Raw genomic sequence first — 18,075 nt, 5'->3', positions numbered from 1 at the left:
ATGTGATTACACATAGACTGCACCATGTGACTATTCAGAGACTGCACCATGTGATTATAAAGAGACTGAACCATGTAATTAGACAGAGACTGCATCATGTGATTATACTGAGACTGCACCATGTGATTACACAGAGACAGGACCATGTGATTACACAGAGAGACAGCACCATGTGATTACACAGAGACAGGACCATGTGATTACACAGAGAGACAGCACCATGTGATTACACATGGAGACTGCACCATGTGATTAAACAGAGACCCCACCATGTGATTACACAGAGAGACTGCACCATGTGATTACACAGAGACTGCACCATGTGATTACACAGAGACTGCCCCATGTGATTACAAAGAGGCTGCACCATGTGATTACACAGAGAGACTGCACCATGTGATTACACAGAGACTGCACCGTGTGATTACACAGAGACTGCACCATGTGATTAGACAGAGCGACTGCACCATGTGATTAGACAGAGCGACTGCACCATGTGATTATGCAGAGACACTGCACCATGTGATTGCACAGTGATTGTACCATGTGATTACACAGAGGCGGCACCATGTGATTACATAGAGAGATTGCACCATGCGATTACACGGAGTGGCTGCACCATGTGATTACACAGAGAGACTGCACCATGTGATTACACAGAGACTGCACCATGTGATTGTACAGAGACTGCACCATGTGATTACGCAGAGAGACTGCACCAAGTGATTTCACAGAGAAATTGCACCATGTGATTGTTCAGAGAGACTGCACCATATTTTCAAACAGAGAGACTGCACCATGTGATTACGCAGAGAGACTGCACCATGTGATTACGCAGAGAGACTGCACCATTTGATTACACAGAGACTGCACCATTTGATTATACAGAGAGACTGCACCATGTGATTACGCAGAGAGACTGCACCATGTGATTACGCAGAGAGACTGCACCATTTGATTATACACAGAGACTGCACCATTTGATTATACAGAGAGACGTCACCATGTGATTACGCAGAGAGACTGCGCCATTTGATTACACAGAGACTGCACCATTTGATTATACAGAGAGACTGCACCATGTGATTTCACAGAGAGACTGCACCATGTGATTACACAGAGACTGCGTCATTTGATTACACAGAGACTGCACCATGTGATTACGCAGAGAGACTGCACCGTGTGATTAAAGAGAGAGACTGCACCATGTGATTGCACAGAGATTGCACCATGTGATTGCACTGAGAGACTGCACCATGTGATTGCACAGAGACTGCACCATTTGATTGTACAGAGACTGCACCATGTGATTTCACAGAGAGACTGCACCATGTGATTGCACAGAGACTGCACCATTTTATTGTACAGAGACTGCACCATGTGATTACACAGAGACTGCACCAGGTGATTACGCAGAGAGACTGCACCATGTGATTTCACAGAGAAACTGCACCATGTGATTACACAGAGACTGCACCATGTGATTACACAGAGAGATTGCACCATGTGATTACACAGAGAGGCTGCACCATGTGATTACACAGTGTGGCTGCATCATGTGATTTCACCATGAGACTTCACCATGTGATTACACAGATAATGCACCATGTGATTACACAGATACTGCACCATGTGATTACACAGTGAGGCTGCACCATGTGATTTCACCATGAGACTTCACCATGTGATTACACAGATAATGCACCATGTGATTACACAGATACTGCACCATGTGATTGCACTGATAATTCACCATGTGATTACACCGAGACTTCACCATGTGATTACACAGAAAATACACCATGTGATTACGCAGAGACGTCACCATGTGATTACATGAGACGGCACCATGTGATTACACAGATAATACACCATGTGATTACAAAGAGACTGCACCATGTGATTATGCAGAGATGGCACCATGTGATTACAAAGAGAATGCATCATGTGATTACAAAGTGACAGCAGCATGTGATTACACTGAGACCTTGCACCATGTGATTACGCAGAGACGGCACCATGTGATTACACAGAGACGGCACCATGTCATTACTCAAAGAGTGCAACATGTGATTACACAGAGACAGCACCATGTGATTACACAAAGAGTGCAACATTTGATTACACAGAGAGATTGAACCATGTGATTACACAAAGACTGCAACAGGTGATTACACAGAGACTGCATCATGTGATTACACAGTGAGACTGCAACATGTGATTACACAGAGACTTCACCATGTGATTACAAAAAGAGACTGCACCTTGTGATTACACAGAGAGACTGCACCATGTGATTATGCAGAGAGACTGTACCATGTGATTACACAGAGACTGCACCATGTGATTACACAGAGACTGCACCATGTGATTACGCAGAGACTGCACCATGTGATTACGCAGAGACTGCACCATGTGATTACACAGTGACTGCACCATGTGATTGCACAGTGCCTTCACCATGTGATTACACAGAGGCTGCACCATGTGATTACACAGAGAGACTGCACCATGTGATTGCACAGAGACTGCACCATGTGATTACACAGAGACTGCACCATGTGATTACACAGCGACTGCACCATGTGATTGCACAGAGACTGCACCATGTGATTACACAGAGGCTGCACCATGTGATTACACAGTGAGGCTGCACCATGTGATTTGGCAGAGGGACTGCACCATGTGATTGCACAGGTACCGCATCATGTGATTACACAGAGACTGCACCATGTGATTACGCAGAGAGACAGCACCATATGATTTCACAGAGACTGCATCATGTGATTACACAGAGACTGCATCATGTGACTACACAGAGAGAATGCACCATGTGGTTACACATAGATGGCACCATGTGATTATACAGAGAGACTGCACCATGTGATTACACAGAGAATGCACCATGTGATTACACAGCGAGGCTGCACCATTTGATTACACAGAGACTGCACCAAGTGATTATACAGAGACTGCACCTTGTGATTACACAGAGACTGCACCATGTGATTACACAGAGACTGCACCTTGTGATTACACGGAGAATGCACCATGTGATTACACAGAGAGACTGCACCATGTGATTACACAGAGCCTGCACCATGTGATTACACAGAGCCTGCACCATGTGATTACACAGAGACTGCACCATGTAATTACACAGAGACAGCATCTTGTGATTACACAGAGACTGCAACTTGTGATTACACAGACACTGCACCATGTGATTACACAGAGACTGCACCATGTGATTACACAGAGAGGCTGCACCATTTGATGACACAGAGACTGCACCAGCTGATTAGACTGTGACTGCACCATGTGATTACACAGAGACTGCACCATGTGATTACACTGTGACTGCACCATGTGATTACACAGAGACTGCACCATGTGATTACAGAGAGACTGCACCATGTGATTACACAGAGACTGCACCATGTGATTACACAGAGACTGCACCATGTGATTACAGAGAGGCTGCACCATGTGATTACACAGAGAGGATGCACCATGTTTTTAAACAGAGAGACTGCACCATGTGATTACACAGAGAGACTACGCCATGTGATTACACAGAGACTGCACCATGTGATTACACAGAGACTGCACCATGTGATTACACAGAGAGGCTGCACCATGTGATTAAACAAAGAGGCTGCACCATGTGATTACACTGAGAGGCTGCACCATGTGATTACGCAGAGAGGCTGCACCATGTGATTGCACAGAGAGGCTGCACCATGTGATTACGCAGAGAGGCTGCACCATGTGATTACACAGAGACTGCACCATGTGATTACACAGAGACTGCACCTTGTGATTACACAGAGAATGCACCATGTGATTACACAGAGCGACTGCACCATGTGATTACACAGAGCCTGCACCATGTGATTACACAGAGCCTGCACCATGTGATTACACGGAAACTTCACCATGTGATTACACAGAGACTGCAGAATGTGATTACACAGAGACTGCACCATTGGATTACAGAGAGACTGCACCATGTGATTACACAGAGACTGCACCATGTAATTACACAGAGACAGCACCTTGTGATTACACAGAGACTGCACCTTGTGATTACACAGAGACTGCACCATGTGATTACACAGAGACTGCACCATGTGATTACACAGAGAGACTGCACCAGGTGATTACACAGAGACTGCACCATCTGATTAGACTGTGACTGCACCATGTGATTACACAGAGACTGCACCATGTGATTACACTGTGACTGCACCATGTGATTACACAGAGACTGCACCATGTGATTACACAGAGAGGCTGCACCATGTGATTACACAGAGAGACTGCGCAATGTGATTACACAGAGACTGCACCATGTGATTACACAGAGAGGCTGCACCATGTGATTAAACAGAGAGGCTGCAACATGTGATTACACAGAGAGGCTGCACCATGTGATTACGCAGAGAGGCTTCACCATGTGATTGCACAGAGAGGCTGCACCATGTGATTACGCAGAGAGGCTGCACCATGTGATTACACAGAGACTGCACCATGTGATTACACAGAGACTGCACCATGTGATTACACAGAGAGACTGCACCATGTGATTACACAGAGAATGCACCATGTGATTACACAGAGAGGCTGCACTATGTGATTACACAGAGAGACTGCACCATGTGATTACACACAGAGGCTGCACCATGTGATTACACAGAGACTGCACCATGTGATTACACTGTGACTGCACCATGTGATTACACAGAGACTGCACCATGTGATTACACAGAGAGGCTGCACCATGTGATTACTCAGAGAGGATGCACCATGTTTTTAAACAGAGAGACTGCACCATGTGATTACACAGAGAGACTGCACCATGTGATTACACAGAGACTGCACCATGTGATTACACAGAGACTGCAACATGTAATTACACAGAGACTGCACCTTGTGATTACACAGAGACTGCACCTTGTGATTACACAGAGAAGCTGCACCATGTGATTACACAGAGCGACTGCACCATGTGATTACACAGAGAGGCTGCACCATGTGATTACACAGAGACTGCACCATTTGATTAAACAGAGAGGCTGCACCATGTGATTACACGGAGAGGCTGCACCATGTGATTTCGCAGAGAGGCTGAACCATGTGATTACACAGAGACTGCACCATCTGATTACGCAGAGAGACTGCACCATGTGATTACACTGAGACTGCACCATGTGATTACACAGAGACTGCACCATGTGATTACACAGAGACTGCACCATGTGCTTACACAGAGAGACTGCACCATTGGGTTACACAGAGACTGCACCATGTGATTACACTGTGACTGCACCATGTGATTACACAGAGAGGCTGCACCATGTGATTACACAGGGCCTGCACCATGTGATTACACAGAGACTGCACCATGTGCTTACACAGAGAGACTGCAACATGTGATTACACAGAGAGATTGCACCATGTGATTACACAGAGACTGCACCATGTGATCACACTGTGACTGCACCATGTGATTACACAGAGAGATTGCACCATGTGATTACACAGAGAGATTGCACCATGTGATTACACAGAGACTGCACCATGTGATCACACTGTGACTGCACCATGTGATTACACAGAGAGACTGCACCATGTGATTACACAGAGACTGCACCACGTGATTACACAGAAAATACACCATGTAATTATACAGAGAGACTGCACCATGTGATTACACAGAGAGACTGCACCATGTGATTACATAGAGACTGCACCATGTGGTTACACATAAAATACACCATGTGATTACACAGAGAGACTGCACCATGTGATTGTACAGAGACTGCTCCATGTGATTACACAGAGAGATTGCACCATGTGATTACACAGAGAGACTGCACCATGTGATTGTACAGAGACTGCTCCATGTGATTACACTGAGAGATTGCACCATGTGATTACACAGAGACTGCACCATGTGATTGTACAGAGACTGCTCCATGTGATTACACAGAGAGATTGCACCATGTGATTACACATAGACTGCACCATGTGATTACACATTGAGGCTGCACCATGTGATTACACAGAGACTGCTCCATGTGGTTGCACAGAGGTTGCACCATGTGATTACACAGAGACTGCACCATGTGATTACACAGAGGTTGCACCATGTGATTACACAGAGACTGCACCATGTGGTTACACAGAAAATACACCATGTAATTACACAGAGACTGCACCATGTGATGACACAGAAAATACACCATGTAATTACACAGAGACTGCACCATGTGAATACACAGAAAATACACCATGTGATTACACAGAGAGACTGCACCATGTAATTACACAGAGACTGCACCATCTGATTACACAGAGAGACTGCACCATGTGATTACACAGAGACTGCACCATGTGATTACACAGAGAGACTGCAGCTTGTGATTACACTGAGCGGCTGCACCATATTATTATGCAGAGAGACTGTACCATGTGATTGCACAGTGATTGCACCATGTGATTACACAGAGACAGCACCATGTGATTACACAGAGACTGCACCATGTGATTACACAGAGAGACTGCACCATGTGATTACAGAGAGACTGCACCATGTGATTACACAGAGACTGCACCATGTGATTACACATTGAGGATGTACCATGTGATTACACAGAGAGACTGCACCATGTGATTACACAGAGAGACTGCACCATGTGATTACACAGATACTGCACCATGTGATTACACATTGAGGCTGCACCATGTGATTACACAGAGAGACTGCACCATGTGATTACACAGAGAGATTGGACCATGTGATTATACAGAGTCTGCACCATGTGTTTACACAGAGAGACTGCACCATGTGATTACACAGAGAGACTGCACCATGTGATTACACAGAGTCTGCACCATTTGATTATACAGATAGGCAGCACCATGTGATTACACAGAGAGTCTGCAGCATGTGCTTACACAGAGTCTGCACCATGTGATTACACAGAGAGACTGCACCATGTGATTACACAGAGAGACTGCACCATGTGATTACACAGAGACTGCACCATGTGAATTCACAGAGACACTGCACCATGTGATTACACAGAGACTGCACCATTTGATTATACAGATAGGCAGCACCATGTGATTACACAGGGAGACTGCACCATGTGATTACACAGAGAGACTGCACCATGTGATTACACAGAGAGGCTGCACCATGTGATTACACAGAGAGACTGCAACTTGTGATTACACAGAGACTGCACCATGTGATTACACAGAGACTGCACCATGTGATTACACAGAGAGACTTCACCAAGTGATTACACAGAGAGGATGCACCATGTTTTTAAACAGAGAGACTGCACCATGTGATTACACAGAGACTGCACCATGTGATTACACAGAGACTGCACCATGTGATTACACAGAGAGGCTGCACCATCTGATTACACAGAGAGAGTGCACCATGTGATTACACAGAGACTGCACCATGTGATTACACAGAGACTGCAACTTGTGATTACACGGAGACTGCACCATGTGATTACACAGAGACTGCACCATGTGATTACACAGAGAGACTGCATCATGTGATTACACAGAGACTGCACCATGTGATTACACAGAGAGGCTGCACCATGTGATTACACAGAGACTGCACCATGTGATTACACAGAGACTGCACCATGTGATTTCACCGAGACTGCAACTTGTGATTACACAGAGACTGCACCATGTGATTACACAGAGACTGCACCATGTGATTACACAGAGAGGCTGCACCATGTGATTACACAGAGACTGCACCATGTGATTACACAGAGAGACTGCACCGTGTGATTACACATAGACTGCACCATGTGATTATGCAGAGAGACTGCACCATGTGATTACACAGAGACTGCACCATGTGATTACACATGGAGATTGAACCATGTGATTACACAGAGACTGCACCATGTGATTACACAGAGACTGCACCATGTGATTACACAGAGAGACTGCACCATGTGATTACACAGAGACTGCACCATGTGATTACACAGAGAGACGGCAGCTTGTGATTACACAGAGCGGCTGCACCATATTATTATTCAGAGAGACTGTACCATGTGATTGCACAGTGATTGCACCATGTGAGTACACAGAGACAGCACCATGTGATTACACAGAGACTGCACCATGTGATTACACAGAGACTGCACCATGTGATTACGCAGAGAGATTGCACCATGTGATTACACGAAGAGGCAGCACCATGTGATTTCACAGATAGACTGCACCATGTGATTGCATAGAGACTGCACCATGTGATTACACAGAGAGACTGCACCAAGTGCTTTCACAGAGACTGCACCATGTGATTATTGAGAGTGACTGCACCATTTTTTAAACAGAGAGACTGCACCATGTGATTATTCAGAGAGACTGCACCATGTTTTTAAACAAAGAGACTGCACCATGTGATTTCACAGAGAGACTGCACCATGTGATTTCACAGAGAGACTGCACCATGTGATTACGCAGAGGGACTGCACCATTTGATTACACAGAGACTGCTCCATGTGATTACACAGAGCCTGCACCATGTGATTAAACAGAGAGACTGCACCATGTGATTACACATAGACTGCAAATGTGATTACACAGAGACTGCACCATTTGATTATACAGAGACTGCAACATGTGATTACACAGAGCGACTGCACCATGTGATTGCACAGAGACTGCAACATGTGATTACACAGAGACTGCACCATGCGATTACACAGAGAGACTGCACCATGTGATTGCACAGAGACTGCAACATGTGATTACACAGAGACTGCACCATTTGATTATACAGAGACTGCACCATGTGATTACACAGAGAGACTGCACCATGCGATTGCACAGAGACTGCAACATGTGATTACACAGAGACTGCACCATTTGATTATACAGAGACTGCACCATGTGATTACACAGAGAGACTGCACCTTGTGATTACACAGAGATTGCACCATGTGATTGCACAGAGACTGTACCATGTGATTATTCAGAGGCTGCACCATGTGATTACACAGAGAGATTGCACCATGTGATTGCACAGACACTGCACCATGTGATTACACAGAGATTGCACTATGTGATTACACAGAGACAGGACCATGTGATTACACAGAGGCTGCACCATGTGATTACGTAGAGAGACTGCACCATGTGATTACACAGATACTGCACCATGTGATTGCACAGAGACTGCACCATGTGATTACACATAGACTACACCATGTGATTGCTCAGAGACTGCACCATGTGATTACACTGAGGCTGCACCATGTGATTACACAGAGAGATTGCACCATATGATTACACAGAGAGGCTGCACCATGTGCTTACACAGAGAGATTGCACCATGTGATTGTACAGACACTGCACCATGTGATTACACAGAGATTGCACCATGTGATTGCACAGAGACTGTACCATGTGATTATTCAGAGGCTGCACCATGTGATTACACAGAGAGATTGCACCATTTGATTACACAGAGGGACAGCACCATGTGATTATACAGGGAATGCACCATGTGATTACACAGAGAGACAGCACCATGTGATTACACAGAGAGACTGCACCATGTGATTACACAGAGAGGCTGCACCATGTGATTTCACAGAGACTGCACCATGTGATTACACAGTGAGACTGCACCATGTGATTACACAGAGACTGCACCATGTGATTGCACAGTGATTGCACCATGTGATTACACAGAGGCTGCACCATGTGATTACACAGAGAGACTGCACCTTGTGATTCCACAGAGCGGCTGCACCATATTATTATGCAGCGAGACTGCACCATGTGATTACACAGAGACTGCACCATGTGATTGCACAGAGAGACTGCACCTTGTGATTACACATAGCGGCTGCACCATGTGATTACACAGCGACTGCACCATGTGATTACACAGTGAGACTGCACCATGTGATTACACAGAAAGAGAGCAGCATGTGATTATACAGGGAATGCACCATGTGATTACACATAGACTGCACCATGTGATTATTCGGAAGTTGCACCATATGATTACACAGAGACTGCGCCATGTGATTGCGCAGAGAGACTACACCATGTGATTATTCAGAGACTGCACCATGTGATTATAAAGAGACTGCACCATTTGATTACACAGAGAGACAGCACCATGTGATTATACAGAGAGACTGCACCATGTGATTACACAGAGAGGCTGCACCATGTGATTACACAGAGACTGCACCATGTGATTATTCAGAGAGGCTGCACCTTGTGATTACACAGAGAGGCTGCACCATGTGATTACACAGAGACTACACCATGTGATTACACAGAGAGGCTGCACCTTGTGATTACACAGAGACTGCACCATGTGATTGCACAGAGGCTGCACCATGTGATTACACATGGAGATTGAACCATGTGATTACACAGAGACTGCACCATGTGATTACACAGAGCCTGCACCATGTGATTACACAGAGCCTGCACCATGTGATTACACAGAAACTTCACCATGTGATTACACAGAGACTGCACCATTGGATTACAGAGAGACTGCACCATGTGATTACACAGAGACTGCACCATGTAATTACACAGAGACAGCATCTTGTGATTACACAGAGACTGCACCTTGTGATTACACAGACACTGCACCATGTGATTACACAGAGACTGCACCATGTGATTACACAGAGACTGCACCATGTGATTACACAGAGAGGTTGCACCATTTGATGACACAGAGACTGCACCAGCTGATTAGACTGTGACTGCACCATGTGATTACACAGAGACTGCACCATGTGATTACACTGTGACTGCACCATGTGATTACACAGAGACTGCACCATGTGATTTCACAGAGAGGCTGCACCATGTGATTACACAGAGAGGATGCACCATGTTTTTAAACAGAGAGACTGCACCATGTGATTACACAGAGAGACTACGCCATGTGATTACACAGAGACTGCACCATGTGATTACACAGAGACTGCACCATGTGATTACACAGAGAAACTGCACCATGTGATTACACAGAGAGGCTGCACCATGTGATTAAACAAAGAGGCTGCACCATGTGATTACACTGAGAGGCTGCACCATGTGATTACGCAGAGAGGCTGCACCATGTGATTGCACAGAGAGGCTGCACCATGTGATTACGCAGAGAGGCTGCACCATGTGATTACACAGAGACTGCACCATGTGATTACACAGAGACTGCACCTTGTGATTACACAGAGAATGCATCATGTGATTACACAGAGAGACTGCACCATGTGATTACACAGAGCCTGCACCATGTGATTACACAGAGCCTGCACCATGTGATTACACGGAAACTTCACCATGTGATTACACAGAGACTGCAGAATGTGATTACACAGAGACTGCACCATGTAATTACACAGAGACAGCACCTTGTGATTACACAGAGACTGCACCTTGTGATTACACAGAGACTGCACCATGTGATTACACAGAGAGACTGCACCATGTGATTACACAGAGACTGCACCATTTGATTACACAGAGACTGCACCATCTGATTACACAGAGACTGCACCATCTGATTAGACTGTGACTGCACCATGTGATTACACTGTGACTGCACCATGCGATTACACAGAGACTACACCATGTGATTACACAGAGAGGCTGCACCATGTGATTACACAGAGAGACTGCGCCATGTGATTACACAGAGACTGCACCATCTGATTACACAGAGAGGCTGCACCATGTGATTAAACAGAGAGGCTGCAACATGTGATTACACAGAGAGGCTGGACCATGTGATTACGCAGAGAGGCTGCACCATGTGATTGCACAGAGAGGCTGCACCATGTGATTACGCAGAGAGGCTGCACCATGTGATTACACAGAGACTGCACCATGTGATTACACAGAGACTGCACCATGTGATTACACAGAGAGACTGCACCATGTGATTACACAGAGAATGCACCATGTGATTACACAGAGAGGCTGCACTATGTGATTACACAGAGAGACTGCACCATGTGATTACACACAGAGGCTGCACCATGTGATTACACAGAGACTGCACCATGTGATTACACTGTGACTGCACCATGTGATTACACAGAGACTGCACCATGTGAGTACACAGAGCGGCTGCACCATGTGATTACTCAGAGTGGATGCACCATGTTTTTAAACAGAGAGACTGAACCATGTGATTACACAGAGAGACTGCACCATGTGATTACACAGAGACTGCACCATGTGATTACACAGAGATTGCAACATGTAATTACACAGAGACTGCACCTTGTGATTACACAGAGACTGCACCTTGTGATTACACAGAGAAGCTGCACCATGTGATTACACAGAGCGACTGCACCATGTGATTACACAGAGAGGCTGCACCATGTGATTACACAGAGACTGCACCATCTGATTACGCAGAGAGACTGCACCATGTGATTACACTGAGACTGCACCAGGTGATTACACTGAGACTGCACCATGTGATTACACAGAGACTGCACCATGTGATTACACAGAGACTGCACCATGTGCTTACACAGAGAGACTGCACCATTGGGTTACACAGAGACTGCACCATGTGATTACACTGTGACTGCACCATGTGATTACACAGAGAGGCTGCACCATGTGATTACACAGGGCCTGCACCATGTGATTACACAGAGACTGCACCATGTGCTTACACAGAGAGACTGCAACATGTGATTACACAGAGAGATTGCACCATGTGATTACACAGAGACTGCACCATGTGATCACACTGTGACTGCACCATGTGATTACACTGTGACTGCACCATGTGATTACACAGAGAGATTGCACCATGTGATTACACAGAGAGATTGCACCACGTGATTACACAGACACTGCACCATGTGATCACACTGTGACTGCACCATGTGATTACACAGAGAGACTGCACCATGTGATTACACAGAGACTGCACCACGTGATTACACAGAAAATACACCATGTAATTACACAGAGAGACTGCACCATGTGATTACACAGAGAGACTGCACCATGTGATTACACAGAGACTGCACCATGTGGTTACACATAAAATACACCATGTGATTACACAGAGAGACCGCACCATGTGATTGTACAGAGACTGCTCCATGTGATTACACAGAGAGATTGCACCATGTGATTACACAGAGAGACTGCACCATGTGATTGTACAGAGACTGCTCCATGTGATTACACTGACAGATTGCACCATGTGATTACACAGAGACTGCACCATGTGATTGTACAGAGACTGCTCCATGTGATTACACAGAGAGATTGCACCATGTGATTACACAGAGACTGCACCATGTGATTACACAGAGACTGCTCCATGTGGTTGCACAGAGAGACTGCACCATGTGATTACACAGAGACTGCACCATGTGATTACACAGAGGTTGCACCATGTGATTACACAGAGACTGCACCATGTGGTTACACAGAAAATACACCATGTAATTACACAGAGACTGCACCATGTGATGACACAGAAAATACACCATGTAATTACACAGAGACTGCACCATGTGAATACACAGAAAATACACCATGTGATTACACAGAGAGACTGCACCATGTAATTACACAGAGACTGCACCATCTGATTACACAGAGAGACTGCACCATGTGATTACACAGAGACTGCACCATGTGATTACACAGAGAGACTGCAGCTTGTGATTACACTGAGCGGCTGCACCATATTATTATGCAGAGAGACTGTACCATGTGATTGCACAGTGATTGCACCATGTGATTACACAGAGACAGCACCATGTGATTACACAGAGACTGCACCATGTGATTACACAGAGACTGCACCATTGGATTACAGAGAGACTGCACCATGTGATTACACAGAGACTGCACCATGTAATTACACAGAGACAGCATCTTGTGATTACACAGAGACTGCACCTTGTGATTACACAGACACTGCACCATGTGATTACACAGAGACTGCACCATGTGATTACACAGAGACTGCACCATGTGATTACACAGAGAGGTTGCACCATTTGATGACACAGAGACTGCACCAGCTGATTAGACTGTGACTGCACCATGTGATTACACAGAGACTGCACCATGTGATTACACTGTGACTGCACCATGTGATTACACAGAGACTGCACCATGTGATTTCACAGAGAGGCTGCACCATGTGATTACACAGAGAGGATGCACCATGTTTTTAAACAGAGAGACTGCACCATGTGATTACACAGAGAGACTACGCCATGTGATTACACAGAGACTGCACCATGTGATTACACAGAGACTGCACCATGTGATTACACAGAGAAACTGCACCATGTGATTACACAGAGAGGCTGCACCATGTGATTAAACAAAGAGGCTGCACCATGTGATTACACTGAGAGGCTGCACCATGTGATTACGCAGAGAGGCTGCACCATGTGATTGCACAGAGAGGCTGCACCATGTGATTACGCAGAGAGGCTGCACCATGTGATTACACAGAGACTGCACCATGTGATTACACAGAGACTGCACCTTGTGATTACACAGAGAATGCATCATGTGATTACACAGAGAGACTGCACCATGTGATTACACAGAGCCTGCACCATGTGATTACACAGAGCCTGCACCATGTGATTACACGGAAACTTCACCATGTGATTACACAGAGACTGCAGAATGTGATTACACAGAGACTGCACCATGTAATTACACAGAGACAGCACCTTGTGATTACACAGAGACTGCACCTTGTGATTACACAGAGACTGCACCATGTGATTACACAGAGACTGCACCATGTGATTACACAGAGAGACTGCACCATGTGATTACACAGAGACTGCACCATGTGATTACACAGAGAGGCTGCACCATTTGATTACACAGAGACTGCACCATCTGATTAGACTGTGACTGCACCATGTGATTACACAGAGACTGCACCATGTGATTACACTGTGACTGCACCATGCGATTACACAGAGACTACACCATGTGATTACACAGAGAGGCTGCACCATGTGATTACACAGAGAGACTGCGCCATGTGATTACACAGAGACTGCACCATCTGATTACACAGAGAGGCTGCACCATGTGATTAAACAGAGAGGCTGCAACATGTGATTACACAGAGAGGCTGGACCATGTGATTACGCAGAGAGGCTGCACCATGTGATTGCACAGAGAGGCTGCACCATGTGATTACGCAGAGAGGCTGCACCATGTGATTACACAGAGACTGCACCATGTGATTACACAGAGACTGCACCATGTGATTACACAGAGAGACTGCACCATGTGATTACACAGAGAATGCACCATGTGATTACACAGAGAGGCTGCACTATGTGATTACACAGAGAGACTGCACCATGTGATTACACACAGAGGCTGCACCATGTGATTACACAGAGACTGCACCATGTGATTACACTGTGACTGCACCATGTGATTACACAGAGACTGCACCATGTGATTACACAGAGCGGCTGCACCATGTGATTACTCAGAGTGGATGCACCATGTTTTTAAACAGAGAGACTGAACCATGTGATTACACAGAGAGACTGCACCATGTGATTACACAGAGACTGCACCATGTGATTACACAGAGATTGCAACATGTAATTACACAGAGACTGCACCTTGTGATTACACAGAGACTGCACCTTGTGATTACACAGAGAAGCTGCACCATGTGATTACACAGAGCGACTGCACCATGTGATTACACAGAGAGGCTGCACCATGTGATTACACAGAGACTGCACCATTTGATTAAACAGAGAGGCTGCACCATGTGATTACACGGAGAGGCTGCACCATGTGATTTCGCAGAGAGGCTGCACCATGTGATTACACAGAGACTGCACCATCTGATTACGCAGAGAGACTGCACCATGTGATTACACTGAGACTGCACCAGGTGATTACACTGAGACTGCACCATGTGATTACACAGAGACTGCACCATGTGATTACACAGAGACTGCACCATGTGCTTACACAGAGAGACTGCACCATTGGGTTACACAGAGACTGCACCATGTGATTACACTGTGACTGCACCATGTGATTACACAGAGAGGCTGCACCATGTGATTACACAGGGCCTGCACCATGTGATTACACAGAGACTGCACCATGTGCTTACACAGAGAGACTGCAACATGTGATTACACAGAGAGATTGCACCATGTGATTACACAGAGACTGCACCATGTGATCACACTGTGACTGCACCATGTGATTACACTGTGACTGCACCATGTGATTACACAGAGAGATTGCACCATGTGATTACACAGAGAGATTGCACCACGTGATTACACAGACACTGCACCATGTGATCACACTGTGACTGCACCATGTGATTACACAGAGAGACTGCACCATGTGATTACACAGAGACTGCACCATGTGATTACACAGAGACTGCACCATGTGATTACACAGAGAGACTGCACCATGTGATTACACAGAGAATGCACCATGTGATTACACAGAGAGGCTGCACTATGTGATTACACAGAGAGACTGCACCATGTGATTACACACAGAGGCTGCACCATGTGATTACACAGAGACTGCACCATGTGATTACACTGTGACTGCACCATGTGATTACACAGAGACTGCACCATGTGATTACACAGAGCGGCTGCACCATGTGATTACTCAGAGTGGATGCACCATGTTTTTAAACAGAGAGACTGAACCATGTGATTACACAGAGAGACTGCACCATGTGATTACACAGAGACTGCACCATGTGATTACACAGAGATTGCAACATGTAATTACACAGAGACTGCACCTTGTGATTACACAGAGACTGCACCTTGTGATTACACAGAGAAGCTGCACCATGTGATTACACAGAGCGACTGCACCATGTGATTACACAGAGAGGCTGCACCATGTGATTACACAGAGACTGCACCATTTGATTAAACAGAGAGGCTGCACCATGTGATTACACGGAGAGGCTGCACCATGTGATTTCGCAGAGAGGCTGCACCATGTGATTACACAGAGACTGCACCATCTGATTACGCAGAGAGACTGCACCATGTGATTACACTGAGACTGCACCAGGTGATTACACTGAGACTGCACCATGTGATTACACAGAGACTGCACCATGTGATTACACAGAGACTGCACCATGTGCTTACACAGAGAGACTGCACCATTGGGTTACACAGAGACTGCACCATGTGATTACACTGTGACTGCACCATGTGATTACACAGAGAGGCTGCACCATGTGATTACACAGGGCCTGCACCATGTGATTACACAGAGACTGCACCATGTGCTTACACAGAGAGACTGCAACATGTGATTACACAGAGAGATTGCACCATGTGATTACACAGAGACTGCACCATGTGATCACACTGTGACTGCACCATGTGATTACACTGTGACTGCACCATGTGATTACACAGAGAGATTGCACCATGTGATTACACAGAGAGATTGCACCACGTGATTACACAGACACTGCACCATGTGATCACACTGTGACTGCACCATGTGATTACACAGAGAGACTGCACCATGTGATTACACAGAGACTGCACCACGTGATTACACAGAAAATACACCATGTAATTACACAGAGAGACTGCACCATGTGATTACACAGAGAGACTGCACCATGTGATTACACAGAGACTGCACCATGTGGTTACACATAAAATACACCATGTGATTACACAGAGAGACCGCACCATGTGATTGTACAGAGACTGCTCCATGTGATTACACAGAGAGATTGCACCATGTGATTACACAGAGAGACTGCACCATGTGATTGTACAGAGACTGCTCCATGTGATTACACTGACAGATTGCACCATGTGATTACACAGAGACTGCACCATGTGATTGTACAGAGACTGCTCCATGTGATTACACAGAGAGATTGCACCATGTGATTACACAGAGACTGCACCATGTGATTACACATTGAGGCTGCACCATGTGATTACACAGAGACTGCTCCATGTGGTT

Source organism: Cetorhinus maximus, chromosome 27 (genome assembly GCF_964194155.1).
Source record: "Cetorhinus maximus chromosome 27, sCetMax3.hap1.1, whole genome shotgun sequence".
Taxonomy (NCBI): Eukaryota; Metazoa; Chordata; class Chondrichthyes; order Lamniformes; family Cetorhinidae; genus Cetorhinus; species Cetorhinus maximus.
The sequence above is the reverse complement of the archived record's forward strand: the minus strand, read 5'-3'. Positions refer to the sequence as shown.